Source organism: Pseudophryne corroboree, chromosome 2, assembly GCF_028390025.1.
Source record: "Pseudophryne corroboree isolate aPseCor3 chromosome 2, aPseCor3.hap2, whole genome shotgun sequence".
Lineage (NCBI taxonomy): Eukaryota > Metazoa > Chordata > Amphibia > Anura > Myobatrachidae > Pseudophryne > Pseudophryne corroboree.
The window spans coordinates 592,624,731-592,643,764 of NC_086445.1; the positions used below are offsets into that span (position 1 = coordinate 592,624,731).

The following is a 19,034-nucleotide window of genomic DNA, read 5'->3' on the forward strand; positions in this document are numbered from 1 at the left end:
CTAAAATGAAAATCTTCAGAATAAGTATATAGCACCAGTAACTTTAAAAGAATCTCTTATATAGACTGCAACAGTATTCCAAAAGAAATAAATGTACAGTAGCAGCATGTATTCAGATGCTTGTGAAAGGGACATTGAGGGGAATTCAGTTGCCAGCAATGATCTCGCCTGGCCGAATTTACAAGACCCGCCTCAGTTTACGACTGTGGTATCTTGCACAAAAGTTTTTGCTACACCATAGAGTAGCGAGCATTTATGTGGGAATTGGCCATGCGAAGGGTGCGAGATGAGCTGCTGTTGCTGGCATTTTAACGTTGTGGCACAGCAATTCACACCCTTCGCTGGCAGTTGAATTCCCCCCATAATCTGCAAGCAGCAATGTACTTGTTACCACTCAGAACGTTTCAACTGTTCTCAGTACTACAGTAGATAGTAAAAGCGCATCCAAAGCCAAATGGGTGATCAATGAGTGCAAACTAGACTTTTGGTACCCTGTGCCAGTTAGAGAATTATTATTATTATTATTACATTTTATTTATAAGGCGCCACAAGTGTTTCGCAGCGCCGTACAAAGGACAGTACAGGGAGACAAAACTTAGCATTACAGTAAATAAATACATAATACAGCTAAGATGTAAGTAGTGAGGGAGTGATCATCGTACTACTAGGAGCTGGTGGCCATAGATGGAGATGAGCCTTTACCAGCAGGAAAAAAAGCGGGTAAAGATGGTCGCTGAGTAGGGGAGAGCTGCGAGTGAAATGTGTTGAGAAGAGGGCTTAGATAACAAGAGGAAAGAGGGCCCTGCTCTGAAGAGCTAACAGACTAGTGGGAAGGGTCGACAGACAGATGACATGAGGTGCAAGCAAGCGGGAGGTAGCCTGATGGCAGTATGTAAGCAAAGATGAGATGTTCAAGGCATGAGGGATGGAGGAGCGGCCTCAGGACTAGGTTATGCGTTGGGAGGGTATGCTTTGATGAATAGGTGGGTTTTTAGTGCCCGTTTGAAGCTTTGCAAGTTCGGGGAGAGTCTAATGGAGCGGGGGAGTGCGTTCCACTGAAGGGGTAGAGCACGGGCATAGTCTTGAACTCGAGCATGGGAAGCAGTGACCAGGGCGGTGGAGAGGCGACGGTCATTGGTTGACCATAGGGGGCGGGAGGGAGTATGAAGGGAGAGGAGGTTGGAGATGTAGGGAGCAGTGGAATTAGAGATGGCCTTGTATGTGAGGGTGAGGAGTTTGAAGAGGATTCTGTAGGGGATTTTGTCGAAGGGGAATGGCAGATGTGGAGCGGCAGAAGAGGAATATTAGCCTAGCTGCGGAGTTCAGGACAGATTGGAGGGGGGCGAGGTGGGAGCAAGTGAGGCCAGTGAGGACTACTGCAATGTTCTCGAGTTGTGAGATGACCAGTGAGTGGATGATAAGTTTTGTTGCACTCTGGGAGAGAAATGGCCTGATGCGAGCAATGTTGCGTAGCTGGAACCGACAGGATTGTGCCAGAGCTTGGATGTGGGGTGCAAAGGAGAGGGAGAAGTCAAGAGTGACACCCAAGCAGCGGAGTTGGGGAACGGGGGAGATGGTGGTGTTGTCACCTCTTCCTCCTCCATATGCAAAACAGGGACAGTGCATGCCTTAGGCGCGCGGCAAAAATATAGGGACGTGGCTTCATGGGAAAGGAGTGTGTTCACAAGATAATACCATTTCAAATTACGCTGCACAGTAGTATACATAATTCAAATTACGTCACACAGTAGTGCCACTTATACACATTAAGCCAGGTACAGCCTCCTTATACACATTAAGCCAGGTAGAGTCCCCTTTTATACATTACGTCAAGTAGAGCCTCCTTATACACATTACGCCAGGTACAGCCTCCTTATACATATTACGCCAGGTCGGAATTTCCGTCAAGTCGAAAAAAAGGCCCTTTAATTGAATAGGGCGAATCTAAATTTGCCCTAAAAACTGCAAAAATTGCAGTTTTTTGACCTGTCGGGCATTCCGATATGAATTGAATATACCCCCATATATAGCAGCAAAGGCAGCTCAATTTCCATACAAGCAGCGGTGTCTTGGAACTGCAGCAGATAATAGACTGTGAATGTCCAGAGCATTTCCCTGGTAATAGATATAGGGGGTCATTCCAAGTTGATCGCTAGCTGCATTCGTTCGCTGTGCCGCGATGAGGCAAAAAAAGGCACTTCTGCGAATGCGGCGCAATGTGCATGCGCGTCGTACTATTACAACGAACGATGTAGTTTCACACAAGGTCTAGCGAAGCTTTTCAGTCGCACTGCTGAACGCAGAGTGATTGACATGAAGTGGGCGTTTCTGGGTGTCAACTGACCGTTTTCAGGGAGTGTTCGAAAAAACGCAGGCGTGCCAGGAAAAACGCATGCGTGGCTGTGCGAACGCAGGGCGTGTTTGTGACGTCAAAACAGGAACTGAACAGTCTGAAGTGATCGCATGCTCTGAGTAGGTATTGAGCTACTCTAAAACTGCACAAAAAAACTTTGCCGCCGCTCTGCAATCCTTTCGTTCACACTCCTGCTAAGCTAAAATACACTCCCAGTGGGAGGCGGCATAGCGTTTGCACGGCTGCTAAAAACAGCTAGCAAGCGAACAACTCGGAATGACCACCATAGTGAGTACTTTTGTACAAACACTTTTGTCGCAGTCCTTATAAGAGATTCTTTAAAAGCGACTGGTGCTATATTCTGATGATTCTCATATTAGAACATGACGTATATATCTTTGCTGTATAATGTGTTATATTTAATATTGTATAACTTATGTATATTTTTTATGCATGATTTTCATGTTTTATCATTTTTATTTGTTGCATACTGCTACAGTATGTTTAATAAATAGAAAAATAATATTGGATTTTAGTGATCTAGTATATTTTTTAACAAGCGCATTCTTATGGTGTGTACACACGGTGAGATATTTTCTTACGATTTTGACTATATAGTCAAAATCGTAAGAAAAGTTAGTGCAGATCGCAAGGTGCCGATGTGCGGTCCCGTGCGGTTGGCATCGCAAGCCTAGATAGACTGTGCAGGCAAGACAATTTTGACTATCTCTATAGAAGAGACAGTCAAAATTGACACTTAGCCAAAATCGCACATAGTCAGTATCGCAAGCGCACTCATTATGTGCTTGCGATGCCGACCTAGCTCCTGCCACATAGTGAGAATCGGGCATAGCCCGAACCTCACCGTGTGTATGGGCCTTAACACAAGTATTCTAGACCTCATTTTGCTGCATGATCCACCGTTAGACAAACTTCTGTATTATTAGTAGCATCTCCATTCCAATCATACGTCTATGGAATAAAACCTTTTCCTCATGGTAGCCAAATCCAGATGGATATTTGAAGCCTGCCCGGGCTATAAAGGTGTCCTATTAATGCAGCACGTAAACTGATAGACTCAGAAACTGTTATCCCTCATTGCTCCTCTCCCTGGCCTATTGTGTTTTGTTCACTAAAGTAAAAAAAAAAAAAAAATCCAATCCATTACAAGCTGGTTAGTGCCACATCGGCTTCAACAAATATAATATATTCCGAAGATATGTGGATCCCCTACACCGTGATGGTGAAGTGGGTCCACACAGATAATGGACAAAACATAAACGATAATACATTTACCCCAAAGACGCCTTGGTTGCTTGTTCTTCGGGGATACGGTCGTTAGGTCGACAGTTATTAGGTCGACCACTGAAGTTCGACATGCATTAGGTCGACATGGTTATGAGGTCAACAGGTACTAGGTCGACAGGTCAAAAGGTCGACATGAGTTTTTCAAATTTTTAAAAATGTTTTATTTATTTTTAAACTTTTTCGTACATGATGATCCACGTGGACTACAATTCGGAACGGTAACCTATGTCGAGTGCAGCGGTAGTGGAGCGAGGCACCTTGTCCGAAGCATGGCGAGTGAAGCGAGCCAAGCGAGGGCACCCAGTGCACTAATTTACGTAGAAAACGACACCGAAAAAAAGTCCAAAAACCCATGTCGACCTTTTGACCTGTCGACCTAGTACATGTTGACCTAATGACCATGTCAACCTATTGTCCCTGTTGACCTAATGCATGTCGACCTTCCATGGTCGACCTAAGTTGAATCGACCCATACCCGTTCTTCGATATGAAGTTGTGTCTTCTTCCACTCATGCAATGGGTGAACTCAGCAGCGCACACTAAATGCATCCATTAATTTCTTGTTTACTGCCATTCACATTTTCTCTGCGTCCTAGTGGATGCTGGGAACTCCGTAAGGACCATGGGGAATAGCGGCTCCGCAGGAGACTGGGCACAAAAGTAAAGCTTTAGGACTACCTGGTGTGCACTGGCTCCTCCCCCTATGACCCTCCTCCAAGCCTCAGTTAGATTTTTGTGCCCGGCCGAGAAGGGTGCACACTAGGGGCTCTCCTGAGCTTCTTATTGAAAGTTTAGTTTTAGGTTTTTTATTTTCAGTGAGACCTGCTGGCAACAGGCTCACTGCATCGAGGGACTAAGGGGAGAAGAAGCGAACCTGCCTGCTTGCAGCCAGCTTGGGCTTCTTAGGCTACTGGACACCATTAGCTCCAGAGGGACCGAACACAGGCCCAGCCTCGGAGCTCGGTCCCAGAGCCGCGCCGCCGGCCCCCTTACAGAGCCAGAAGCAAGAAGAGGTCCGGAAAAATCGGCGGCAGAAGACATCAGTCTTCAACAAGGTAGCGCACAGCACTGCAGCTGTGCGCCATTGTTACTCAGGCACACTTCACACTTCGGTCAATGAGGGTGCAGGGCGCTAGGGGGGGGGCTCCCTGAGCAGCAATGTAAACACCTTGGCTGGCATAAATACACCACATATAACCCCCAGGGCTATATGGATGTATTTTAACCCCTGCCAGAACTCACCAAAAAGCGGGAGAAAAGGCCGCCGAGAAGGGGGCGGAGCCTATCTCCTCAGCACACGGGCGCCATTTTCCATCACAGCTCCGCTGGAAGGACGTCTCCCTGACTCTCCCCTGCAGTCCTGCACTACAGAAAAGGGTAAAAAAGAGAGGGGGGCACTAATTTGGCGCAGTTTTAATACTAACAGCAGCTATAAAGGGAAAAGCACATTTTATAGTGGTATTCCTGTCTATATATAGCGCTCTGGTGTGTGCTGGCATACTCTCCCTCTGTCTCCCCAAAGGGCTAGTGGGGTCCTGTCCTCTATCAGAGCATTCCCTGTGTGTGTGCGGTGTGTCGGTACGATTGTGTCGACATGTTTGAGGAGGAAAATGAGATGGAGGCGGAGCAATTGCCTATTATAGAGTTGTCACCCCCTAGGGAGTCGACACCTGAGTGGATGAGCTTATGGAAGGAATTGCGTAACAGTGTCAGCTCTTTACGACAGACAGTTGACGACATGAGACAGCCGGCTACTCAGCTTGTGCCTGTCCAGGGGTCTCAAACGCCATCAGGGGCTTTAAAACGCCCGTTACCTCAAATGGCAGACACAGACACGGATACTGACTCCAGTGTCGATGATGAGGAGACAAACGTGACTTCCACTAGGGCCACACGTTACATGATTGAAGCAATGAAAAATGTATTGCATATCTCTGATAATACAAGTACCACTAAAAAGGGTATTATGTTTGGTGAGAAAAAACTGCCTGTAGTTTTTCCTGTATCCGAGGAATTAAATGAAGTGTGTGATGAGGCGTGGGTTTCCCCCGATAAAAAACTGATAATTCCTAAAAGGTTATTGGCATCGTACCCTTTCCCACCAGAGGATAGGGCACGTTGGGAAACACCCCCTAGGGTGGATAAAGCGCTCACACGCTTGTCTAAACAGGTAGCACTACCCTCTCCTGATACGGCCGCCCTAAAGGAACCTGCCGATAGAAAGCTGGAGAATATCCTAAAATGTATATACACTCACACGGGTGTTATACTGCGACCAGCAATCGCCTCAGCCTGGATGTGCAGTGCGGGCCTGGCGTGGTCGGATTCCCTGACTGAAAATATTGATACCCTAGATAGGGACAGTATATTACTGACTATAGAGCATTTGAAGGATGCATTTCTATATATGCGTGATGCACAGAGGGATATTTGCCGACTGGCATCAAGAGTTAGCGCGCTGTCCATTTCTGCAAGAAGAGGTTTATGGACGCGGCAGTGGTCAGGTGATGCGGATTCTAAAAGGCACATGGAAGTATTGCCTTATAAGGGGAGGAGTTATTTGGGGTAGGTCTATCAGACCTGGTAGCCACGGCAACTGCTGGAAAATCCACATTTTTACCCCAGGTAGCTTCTCAACCTAAGAAGACGCCGTATTATCAGGCGCAGTCCTTTCGGCCCCATAAGGGCAAGCGGGCAAAAGGCGCCTCATTTCTGCCCCGGGGCAGAGGGAGAGGAAAAAGGCTGCAGCAAACAGCCAGTTCCCAGGAACAAAAGCCCTATCCCGCCTCCGCAAAGTCCTCAGCATGACGCTGGGACTTTACAAGCGGACTCAGGCACGGTGGGGGCCCGTCTCAAGAAATTCGAGACGTCTCCCTCTCGCCGTTTCCTAAAGTCTGCTTTACCGACGTCTCCCTCAGACAGGGAGGCAGTATTGCAAGCCATTCACAAGCTGTATTCCCAGCAGGTGATAATCAAGGTACCACTCCTGCAACAGGGAAAGGGGTACTATTCCACACTATTTGTGGTACCGAAGCCGGACGGCTCGGTGAGACCAATTTTAAATCTAAAATCCTTGAACACTTACATACAAAGGTTCAAATTCAAGATGGAGTCACTCAGAGCAGTGATTGCAAACCTGGAAGAAGGGGACTATATGGTCTCTCTGGACATCAAAGATGCTTACCTACATGTCCCAATTTACCCTTCTCACCAAGGGTACCTCAGGTTTGTGGTACAGAACTGTCACTATCAGTTTCAGACGCTGCCGTTTGGATTGTCCACGGCACCCCGAATCTTTACCAAGGTAAGGGCCGAAATGTTGATACTCCTTCGAAAGAAGGGAGTTTTAGTTATCCCTTACTTGGACGATATCCTGATAAGGGCAAGATCCAGGGAACAGTTGGAAGTCGGGGTAGCACTATCTCAGATAGTGCTGCGGCAGCACGGTTGGATTCTCAATATTCCAAAATCGCAGCTGATCCCGACGACACGCCTTCTATTCCTAGGGATGATCCTGGACACAATCCAGAAAAAGGTGTTTCTCCCGGAGGAGAAAGCCAGGGAGTTATCCGAACTAGTCAGAAACCTCCTAAAACCAGGCCAAGTGTCAGTGCATCAGTGCACAAGGGTCCTGGGAAAAATGGTGGCTTCCTACGAAGCAATTCCATTCGGCAGATTCCACGCAAGAACTTTCCAGTGGGACCTGCTGGACAAATGGTCTGGATCGCGTCTTCAGATGCATCAGCGGATAACCCTGTCACCAAAGACAAGGGTGTCTCTCCTGTGGTGGTTGCAGAGTGCTCATCTTCTAGAGGGCCGCAGATTTGGCATTCAGGACTGGGTCCTGGTGACCACGGATGCCAGCCTGCGAGGCTGGGGAGCAGTCACACAGGGAAGAAATTTCCAGGGCTTGTGGTCAAGCCTGGAGACATCACTTCATATAAATATTTGGAGCTAAGGGCCATTTACAATGCCCTAAGCCAAGCAAGACCTCTGCTTCAAGGTCAGCCGGTGCTGATCCAGTCGGACAACATCACGGCAGTCGCCCACGTAAACAGACAGGGCGGCACAAGAAGCAGGAGGGCAATGGCAGAAGCTGCAAGGATTTTTCGCTGGGCGGAAAATCATGTGATAGCATTGTCAGCAGTGTTCATTCCGGGAGTGGACAACTGGGAAGCAGACTTCCTCAGCAGGCACGACCTCCACCCGGGAGAGTGGGGACTTCACCCAGAAGTCTTCCACATGATTGTAAACCATTGGGAAAAACCAAAGGTGGACATGATGGCGTCCCGCCTAAACAAAAAATTGGACAGGTATTGCGCCAGTTCAAGGGACCCTCAGGCAATAGCTGTGGACGCTCTGGTAACACCGTGGGTGTACCAGTCAGGGTATGTGTTCCCTCCTCTTCCTCTCATACCAAAAGTACTGAGAATTATAAGACGGAGGGGAGTAAGAACTATACTCGTGGCTCCGGATTAGCCAAGAAGGACTTGGTACCCGGAACTTCAAGAGATGCTCACGGAGGACCCGTGGCCTCTACCTCTAAGAAGGGACCTGCTCCAGCAAGGACCCTGTCTATTCCAAGACTTACCGCGGCTGCGTTTGACGGCAGGGCGGTTGAACGCCGGATCCTGAAGGAAAAAGGCATTCCGGATGAAGTCATCTCTACCCTGATCAAGCCAGGAAGGATGTAACCGCAAAGCATTATCACCGCATTTGGCGAAAATATGTTGCGTGGTGCGAGGCCAGTAAGGCCCCGATGGAGGAATTTCAACTAGGTCGATTCCTGCATTTCCTGTAAACAGGAGTGTCTATGGGCCTAAAATTGGAGTCCATTAAGGTTCAAATTTCGGCCCTGTCAATTTTCTTCCAGAAAGAACTAGCTTCAGTTCCTGAAGTTCAGACGTTTGTAAAAGGGGTACTGCATATACAGCCTCCTTTTGTGCCTCCAGTGGCACCTTGGGATCTCAATGTAGTTTTGGGGTTCCTAAAGTCACATTGGTTTGAACTACTTGAATCTGTGGAGTTAAAATATCTCACATGGAAAGTGGTCATGTTGTTGGCCCTGGCCTCGGCCAGGCGCGTGTCAGAATTGGCGGGCTTTATCCTGTAAAAGCCCTTATCTGATCTTCCATTCAGACAGGGCGGAATTGAGGACTCGTCCTCATTTTCTCCCTAAGGTGGTTTCAGTGTTTCATCTGAACCAACCTATTGTGGTACCTGCGGCTACTAGTGACTTGGAGGACTCCAAGTTGTTGGACGTAGTCAGGGCCTTGAAAATATATGTTTCCAGGACGGCTGGAGTCAGGAAATCTGACTCGCTGTTTATCCTGTATGCACCCAACAAGCTGGGTGCTCCTGCTTCTAAGCAGACTATTGCTTGTTGGATTTGTAGTACAATTCAGCTTGCACATTCTGTGGCAGGCCTGCCACAGCCAAAATCTGTAAAAGCCCATTCCACAAGGAAGGTGGGCTCATCTTGGGCGGCTGCCCGAGGGGTCTCGGCGTTACAACTTTGCCGAGCAGCTACTTGGTCAGGGGCAAACACGTTTGCTAAATTCTACAAATTTGATACCCTGGCTGAGGAGGACCTGGAGTTCTCTCATTCGGTGCTGCAGAGTCATCCGCACTCTCCCGCCCGTTTGGGAGCTTTGGTATAATCCCCATGGTCCTTACGGAGTTCCCAGCATCCACTAGGACGTCAGAGAAAATAAGAATTTACTTACCGATAATTCTATTTCTCGTAGTCCGTAGTGGATGCTGGGCGCCCATCCCAAGTGCGGATTGTCTGCAATACTTGTACATAGTTATTGTTACAAAAATCGGGTTATTATTGTTGTGAGCCATCTTTCCAGAGGCTCCTCTGTTATCATGCTGTTGACTGGGTTCAGATCACAGGTTATACGGTGTGATTGGTGTGGCTGGTATGAGTCTTACCCGGGATTCAAAATCCTTCCTTATTGTGTACGCTCGTCCGGGCACAGTATCCTAACTGAGGCTTGGAGGAGGGTCATAGGGGGAGGAGCCAGTGCACACCAGGTAGTCCTAAAGCTTTACTTTTGTGCCCAGTCTCCTGCGGAGCCGCTATTCCCCATGGTCCTTACGGAGTTCCCAGCATCCACTACGGACTACGAGAAATAGAATTATCGGTAAGTAAATTCTTATTTTTAATTAGTTTTTAGGGACAATGAGGGTACAGAAATCTAAAAATGGAAGAGGAGGGGAAAGCTTAGCATTTCACAACAACCACAAAAAATGAACAGAGCGGTTCAGGACACACCTGAGTAGCTTATTTGTACAATCCAGAGCAGCTGCAGCAGCCTTGTATGACACCAGCATATTTTTAACAGAACATGATATCTGAAAAATGTGATTGGAAATAAAATTTGTAAGGGAAAAAGAAAGAATAGAAAATGCAGGGAGGTTACTCCGGGGAGGGCGGATAGGCGGAGAGGTAAATGTAGAGCCTGGTGTCCTATAAAATATATAAAAGGAGATCTATCAAGGTGAGGTTGGGTGGTCTATCCAAGGAGACTAAAATTTAGAAAATATATGGTTTTTGGCATGAATTATGCTTGCAACTATGAATTTGTCACACCTTGTTAATTAGAAAGGTGATAGACAAAGGGAGAGGATACTTCTGATGAGCTGCATTCACACAACAGTCTGTGTGAAAGTTAGGACCAGTGAACTGGGCAGAGTGGGGAGACACATTAGGGAGTGTGTGGGGGAGTAAGAGAGGCATAGGGGCATACTCCTAACCTGAGCAATGAAATTGTGGACCTTGTACCAGAAACCTGCATTATTGGGACAAATAAACTATACATGGAACAATGTGTCTGACTGGAGGCATCCCAACCAACACTGGTCAGAGCCGTTCGAAAAAAAACCACATGACTAGCTGAATGAGATACCATCAATAACATTATGTATAGGTTCCTTCTTCAGTTTAGCACAAAGCGCCGATTTTGACATACGCTCATGATTTTTCTCCATTACTCTGAGTCAGTCAGTCGTCTCCCAGATGTCCTCCTCCAACTTTAACTCATGGGTGTCTTTGGATGTTTTATTACTGTATATACTAATAGGATATAATATAGTGTTGAGATGAGATTCATGTTTGTATGTAAATGCACACATAGCTGCGTTTTTCTAGGTTACAGAAGTGCTAATCATCGCAAAGTGAAGCTGCTGCCAAGAAAATAGGCACCCACCGGTGCCATTGCAACGTCCTCTGCAATTGCTTTCTCATACACAGCACCGATGCAATAACGAAGAACATTGACTCCTTATGTTGACCTATGGCTACGCAACCTGGCCGCGGCAGTAGCAACGCTGGCGTCATTTTTCTCTGCGTGCATGATCGCAACTGAAGGCAGATAGACCCCTCTAAAATGGCTATGACACACTTGCGTTTTTATCACCACTCCCACTTGACTCCTCTAAATGATTCCTTCCTGTCCATCACTCTGCGTATAAAATGTCAGTGCGGTCGCTAAGGTACCTTAGCATGTGCGCAGTGCGATTGCTGCGTTTGTGCAGTCTGCTGATAATTATTCCGTTGTGAAAATTTCGGCTTAACATAAATTAGGCCCTCAGTCCTTTGGACACATAGAGATTTGAGAATGATGGGGTAAGGTAGAGAGCAACATGAAATAATAGAGGTATAGACATGTCTAATTTGTAAATATTGGTTAAAACAAGTAAGGGGGAGATGAAACCATTGCTGGAGTCCATTTAAATCAGGGCAACATCAGAAGTATTTATGAGTCATGTCCGGAAGTCTGGATTGTTCCACAAATGGCTCATTCCTGCCATTCACATTTAGCCATTCAGCTATGCAGTTTCTGGACAGCATTGGAGTAAATTTATACTCATTTGTTTAGTGCAGATTTGGCCTATATCTTGAATGGCAGATTAACTTCTTTTTTTTGTTACACTAAACACCACAAAATCCTACTCTTCAGTTGCAAATATATTTTACCCAGTTATTGGAGTTCAGCCTGTCAAATGCATTTCTTCTAACTTTTGAGTATAACCATGCTGATGTAACCCAGACATAATTCAGTAATGGCAATTACATCACTCATTATTACTCATTCAGTTCAATGATTTTAATCTGCAAAACAACAAAACCAGACTCGTTGGGGCCTAGGTATGCTACATTATCTGTTGCCCTATTGTTTTATTTTTCCTTTCGGTATTTGTAGTCTTGCTCTGTGTGGTTTGCTCACATACTGGTTACAAGACTTTGGGCCTGATTCAGAGAATGGACAGAGGGGGTAATTCAGACCTGATCGTAGCAGCAAATTTGTTAGCAGTTGGACAAAACCATGTACACAGCAGGGGGGGGGGGGGGGGGGGGGGGGGCAGATATAACATGTGCAGAGAGAGTTAGATACCATTAGGCACCTTTGCCTCCCCCCTTTTTTTGTCACAGAATTTGCCTATGGAGATATAGGGGTATATGCAATTGCGGTCGAATCCCGGCTGGAATTCGACCGTTTTTGGATTCGACACAATTTGACAGGCGAAACCCTCCTGCCGGGACCCGAATTCGACATATTCTATAAATAATGGATTTGACAGTCCCGCTGTCGAAAAACGGACCAATTGACGAATAGTGGGCGGCCTGGATTTGACTTCATGGACGGCACAAAAGTGTTCAATAAATCCTGAAAAAAAATGCGTGGGGTCTCCCCTCCTAAGCATAACCAGCCTCGGGCTATTTGAGCTGGTCCTGGTTGTAAAAATACGGGGGGGGAAAATGACAGAGGTTCCCACGTATTTTAACAACCAGCACCGGGCTCTGCGTCTGGTCCTGGTGCCAAAAATACGGGGGACAAAAGACATAGGGCTGGTTATGCTTAGGAGGGGGACCCCACGCATTTTTTTTCAGGATTTTTAACCATTTCACACCCCTTCCAACTGAAAAACAAGCACTCCATATTATTGTAGTTAGTAAAAAAAATAATATTCTTTTAAAAAATCGATTAAATAATACTTGTGGCTCCTAAATAGACAAACCAAGTAGATAATCCCTTCAAATATAAATAGATATGCTATTAGCAATAAAAAAAGCACCAAAAAATACATGTTTTTAAAAAAAATTATTAGATCACGACAGAAAAATGAGGCGGAATGAAATTGACGAAATGACTGTCGAAAAGCACTGTTGTCGAATTGACATTCTTCAATTGAATATACTTTTGTCGAAAAGCCGCATTTTAACATTGCAGACATGTCGAATTGAAAAAATGTCGAATTGCCAAAAGTCAAAAATGAAACGGCATGTTTTTTGTCGAAAAGTACTGTATTGAATTGTCGAATCAAATTTGACAGGTTTTTTTGTGTCGAAAATGACCCGTTTTTCGACATTTTCGGCAATTTGACTGCAATTGCATATACCCCATAGGTTCCCGACCTGTTTGCCAGCCACTGGTCAATCCAGGAAGTGCATATCCAGGTAGTCAGTGGAGTAGGACTCTTTAGAAAAAATTTGGTTGTGGATAAATTATAAGTTAAGCTCCCATTTCACTATTTGCTGTATATACAGCGTGTGTGTGTGTATATATATATATATATATATATATATATATAAAATATAATCACACACATTATAGCAATAGAGGATGGCACTATGGCACTCCCGGGATTTCCTTATTTAGATAACTAGCTCAAAAAATCAGCGTGTCGCAGTACTATCCTCTATTGTTATCTGTTTCCCTCTGAAGGCACCCAAGCAGTTTTGGATATAATTATTGGGAGTGCCGGTCACCGATCATGGTTTGTTCCAGGTTTCGGTGAGGCTACATACAAGAGACTAGTTTATGACACAAGACAGATTCCTGATTTGTCCATATACTGTAATTAACAATTATCTTACTGTTAAATCACATTACAGTCTTGTATGCGAGTACAATATTTTAGTGAAATAACATCTTCCCTGGAATGTTCTGTCTGTTTATTACTGGAAAAGGAAACAGAAACTGAAGGCTGCAGTGTAATAGCTGGCAGAAGCATCACTTTGTATGTGGTTACTGCCCAGATATTCGTCCATGTAAGGGACCAAAATGAACAGCAATCCTGATCAAAATACTGATTCGCTATATTGTTGGCCCCCATGATCAGAACCATGTCTACCCTGCATCACATCTACATCTCCTTCATTAACCTAGTATGTACTTGTTCTGTTTTTATGTATGACTTGTCATACAGACTGTCTGGCGCTGGAGAGACGTGTGGTGCCTCACAATTAGACCATGATAACTTAAATTTGATTTTGGTTATGCTGGAAATTCCTGTTTATCAATGACTAATGTTTGTGTCTGTCATTGGCGAATCACATTATTTGGGTCCCAAGTAAATGGACAAATTGTTGTTTGACACTCAGTACTGACAAAAGAAAATGTAACTGATAATATTTCATTTAGTTATATGGTTTGTGATCACTTTCACTATTAACTTGGATGTATGTTTCTATTGGCCTGATTCTGCGTGGCACGCACTGCCAGTGACAAATGCAGTGGAGCGATATATTTCTACTGCACATGCCTCTAAGCCACAGTGCACCTATGTCCTGATTGCACACACTACTGAGTCAGACGTATGGTCTCTGAAATGTATTGGAAAAGTATTGGGCGTTCCTGGATGTGACAGAAAGGCTTCTTTTCAGACTCATGGAGATGCTGCATCTTTTGGTGTCTTGTCATGTGGTTTCATACACAGACGCTCAATTACTCACAGTCAGGGGCACCACATCCTTTTTGGTTAGGGGGGGCAAGATATAATTTAATTTTTACGCCACTAAATCGCTGAATTTATCTATACATTCACACACATTTATGTAAAAAACAGCATAGAGGACACTATGGCGAATGCAAATAATAGTGTTTTAGAAGAAACATACAATATTAAGGGACCCATTTACTGTTTGTTAAGTTCTAGGCTCGATAAATATTAATTCTTCTTGCTGCTATTCGGGCAGTAAGAAATAAATTTTTGCCCAAATGAATTAAAAATCACTTTATTTTATGCTGCAGACCTACTGTGCATGTGTGGTCATTAGGCAGCGAAAGCACCAGTGGCTGTTACCAAGGAGGGATCTGGACAATCCCTCTCTCTGTAAACTGTGTGATATGTAGCCCATAGACTACAATGACTAACACCATCGCTATTGTATTGGGAAACAGGGAAAGCACAGCAGATATCGTTGATTTCTGCTGCAGAAACCCTGTAATACTTTCAAGGAATACTTACATTTTACGGGTGGTTATTTCCCACAAAATGTGTATTATAAATATGCCCCAAAAACATAATGTAACATGTGAGTGACTTTATGTAGAAGACGAAGAAACAGGATCCCCTCATAGCTCCCACCCTGGCTGAGGCTGTGCATGGAAGGTAATAAGACTTTACAAGGTACATTTTCAGCTGAACCTGGTTGGAAATGCGGGGAGGTCAGGGGATGCCACGAGGGAAGGTGGTAGGAGGACAAAGGGTAGCTGAGGGGGAAGAGATGAGGAACATATGAAGTGTGGGTGAGAAGGGCACAGGGCTGGTCCCAGAGGAGGGGCCAGCCCACAGTAATTAGATATACACTGTAGGGGTTGGAGTTGGGTGCAGGGAGGAGTAGGGCCCTGGAGGCAGGCAGAGAAGGGTAGTGGGGAGGGAGGAGGTGGAGCAGCCGAAAAGGGTATTTTGTCTGTCTTGACACTGCACTCATTAACTGTAGATGGCGGCTGCACTGCACCCCATGACCCAGTACTTTGGTGCCTCTCAAATATTTTGGTGAGGGTCGAGCCACCCCCTTGCTCCCCCTGAGTCAGTGCTCATGGTCACAGTGGAGGCCATATTCAGAGAATCTGTACCTAGCATAGCGCTGGTGCAAGTTTCCATGGTGTGACCGATGGTTATGTGGTATTACAGCATCTAAAAGATGCTCAAATTGGGAGGACATTGGAACGCACGCCTGTACACCAGGGAAGGGCTTTGTATAGGTATTAGCATAAAGTCGCACATGGGACTGCGGCAAAAGACTTGCAAAAGGACATTGGTGCCCTCTAGCTCAGAATCCACCCCTATCTGGTAAAGTGGTATCATTGGGAGCAGAATGCTTTACATTAGTAAAGAATTTTTACCAAAAGTAACCATATACAGTCCAGGTGAATACATTTCTTTTAGGCAATATAAGTAAAGTGATCCTGACCAACCAAATCCACACATGTTAGTAGTAGAAGCAGTCAGTTAAAAGCAATAAAATGATAAAGAGAACCTGTTTTTTGTTTTTCTCCTATGTAGCGTATCTGTGTTCAAAAAGCCTGAAAAATATTTGTGTATAAGTAAATTAGGTGGCTGCCTAATGCACTTTGAGACCAAATTGAACTCTTTGTCTGTACTGGAAAAATTCAGTATTTTATGGGTCTATTCAATGCTTGTTGGATCCTCTCAGACGGAGAGGATCCGACGGTCAGTATTCAGTTAGATGGCATTTCCGACAGGTTTTGCCTGTTTTCGACAATGTTGATCTGACTTTTTTTAAAGTCGGATCAGCATTGTTGAAAACAGGCCAAAAAACCTGTTGGAATTGGCCGCTAATTCGACAAAACGCATGGCTCCGCGGCTAATCCGCCGATCCACGTGTTTTCCAACAAGTTGGAATTGGCGATATCGCTTAGGAGGAGGAAAATGAGCTATATCGTTTACTATATCGCTAAGTGTGTATGTAGCTTAAACATAGAAACATAGAATTTGACGGCAGATAAGAACCACTTGGCCCATCTAGTCTGCCCCTTTTTTTTTTTTATCCTTTAGGTAATCTCAACCCTCTTTGAACCTTAATTAATTAAAAAAAAAAAAAAAAGAAGTGATAATAACCTCTAGCCAAAGAATGATTAGATCCTGGAACAGTGAGGAAGCGTGTATGAAACACAAGCACAAACAGATATTTGAGATCTATTCATATGTGGATTTGTTTAATGTCAATGAAAGCATTATACTTGTGTTGCTTATACAGGCCTGCTCTGGTTTGTGGTGCAGTTTTAATTCCACTGCCAGCTTATTGTAAACGTGGCTAGGTCATTCTTCCTGCGTTCCAGGCACCAAACAGTACTTTTCCACTTTGATAAGGCAGGAAATTTTTAGAAATGACGTGAGCCTGCCACGTAACATTCGAACAAATGGCATATCTTACACTGTACAGAATGTTTTCTTTTAAGGAAATAAGGAAAATAAATCTAATTTAAAAATGAAAGAATTATAGAACTATAGGCAAATATGTAACAGTGTGCCTTTGTATAGTAATGTGATAATGAGTGCTATTGGCTCATGCCTCTGAGTCACTGTTGTCGTATCACCCTGAACTTCCCCTGTGCTCTGACCACATCCACTCAGCTGCAGTGTGAAAAAGAGATATTTGTCAGGCATCTAAAAATAGACTGTGATAGGAGGGTGCGTGGGCGCATGAGAGAATTGCAGGGGAGGAAAACCCAGCTATATATAGGTACTTCCTCTCCACTAACACCAAAACTGGAAACCATGTCATATACAAAGCATTATCATATCACTAGAATGTCATTATGTGTTTCTTGTTGTCTTGTTGGCAGTATGGGTCTGATGTCATCATTAAGGCATATGTATAAAGAGCAGACAAAGCAATGGTGGTGCTATGTAAAGTACACACCTATATACTGTATATACATGCAAAACTAATATATATATACACACACACACACACACACACACACACACACACACAACTTGTTACATTTAATTTCAAGTAATGTAAAATAGCCATGCAATATGCATAAATAGAACACAATAGAATCAAATGCATCTGCAAATTAGATAACCTTTTTAGGATGCTACTGCAGCAGCCAAAACAAAAATATAATTTGCACACACAAATATAATGAATACGCGGCATGTCCCACAGCACTGTGGGTCCCAAATGTCTCTTAATAGTCTACAGATTTCTTGATTATAATGGCTTGGTCACTCATATAGCCAATTTAGAAGCAGTTCCTATTTGAGACAGCATTTGTGTTTTCCTACTCCGTGATGTAGCCCCGACAGGGAACTGTTCCAAAAAGTTCAGACTTAGTTATCACACATGACTTTCACAGACATGAGCAGCGACTGTCCCATATACGAGCTAGAACAAAGTCACAAAAGTCAGTCTGTAAAGTGAGTGGCGTCCCTCAGCTCATGTACCTTACCTCTAAGATGCGTAGGCCTCTCTCCCCTTACCTGTCGCAATCATCACCTGAATTGCTGGTACTTCTGTGGCACTCGTGCTGCCGGTTCCTCCTCTCTCCGGTAATGTATTACTCAGTTGATGGACTGGTCCGGTCTGTATGAGGTTAGGTCCTGATCGGCTTACGTGTGCTTGTTGGGGTTTACAAGGACAAGGTGATACCGTCTGGGGCTCATTTCTTCAAATATGTTTCACATGTTTCCGGGCTTTATCAGAGGTTGAGACAAACATACCTTTGGTAGAATGTGATTCAGATTGTCTATATTGCCAGAGCAATAATTGGTAGGATTATGGCTTTAGATATTTGATTTTGTAGTGTCTATATAAACTTTCTTTCCTACCTCTCATTTCTCTATCGTCCTAGTGGATGCTGGGGTTCCTGAAAGGACCATGGGGAATAGCGGCTCCGCAGGAGACAGGGCACAAAAGTAAAGCTTTTCCGATCAGGTGGTGTGCACTGGCTCCTCCCCCTATGACCCTCCTCCAGACTCCAGTTAGATTTTTGTGCCCGGCCGAGAAGGGTGCAATTCTAGGTGGCTCTCCTAAAGAGCTGCTTAGAGAAAGTTTAGCTTAGGTTTTTTATTTTACAGTGAGTCCTGCTGGCAACAGGATCACTGCAACGAGGGACTGAGGGGAGAAGAAGTGAACTCACCTGCGTGCAGGATGGATTGGCTTCTTGGCTACTGGACATCAGCTCCAGAGGGACGATCACAGGTACAGCCTGGATGGTCACCGGAGCCGCGCCGCCGGCCCCCTTGCAGATGCTGAAGTTAGAAGAGGTCCAGAATCGGCGGCTGAAGACTCTGACAGTCTTCTAAAGGTAGCGCACAGCACTGCAGCTGTGCGCCATTTTCCTCTCAGCACACTTCACACGCTGTCACTGAGGGTGCAGGGCGCTGGGGGGGGGCGCCCTGGGAGGCAAATGTAAACCTATATACTGGCTAAAAATACCTCACATATAGCCCCCAGAGGCTATATGGAGATATTTAACCCCTGCCAAACTTCACTAAAGAGCGGGAGACGAGCCCGCCAGAAAAGGGGCGGGGCCTATCTCCTCAGCACACAGCGCCATTTTTTCTCTCACAGAAAGGCTGGAGAGAAGGCTCCCAGGCTCTCCCC

The 19,034-nt window shown here is 45.1% G+C and overlaps 1 protein-coding gene across 2 annotated transcripts in view; it reads left to right on the forward strand.

Moving 5' to 3' along the window:
* Positions 1–19,034, forward strand: part of HIVEP3 (HIVEP zinc finger 3) — a 255,814-nt gene that overhangs the window by 70,082 nt on the left and 166,698 nt on the right. The gene's annotated exons all lie outside the window — the stretch shown is intronic.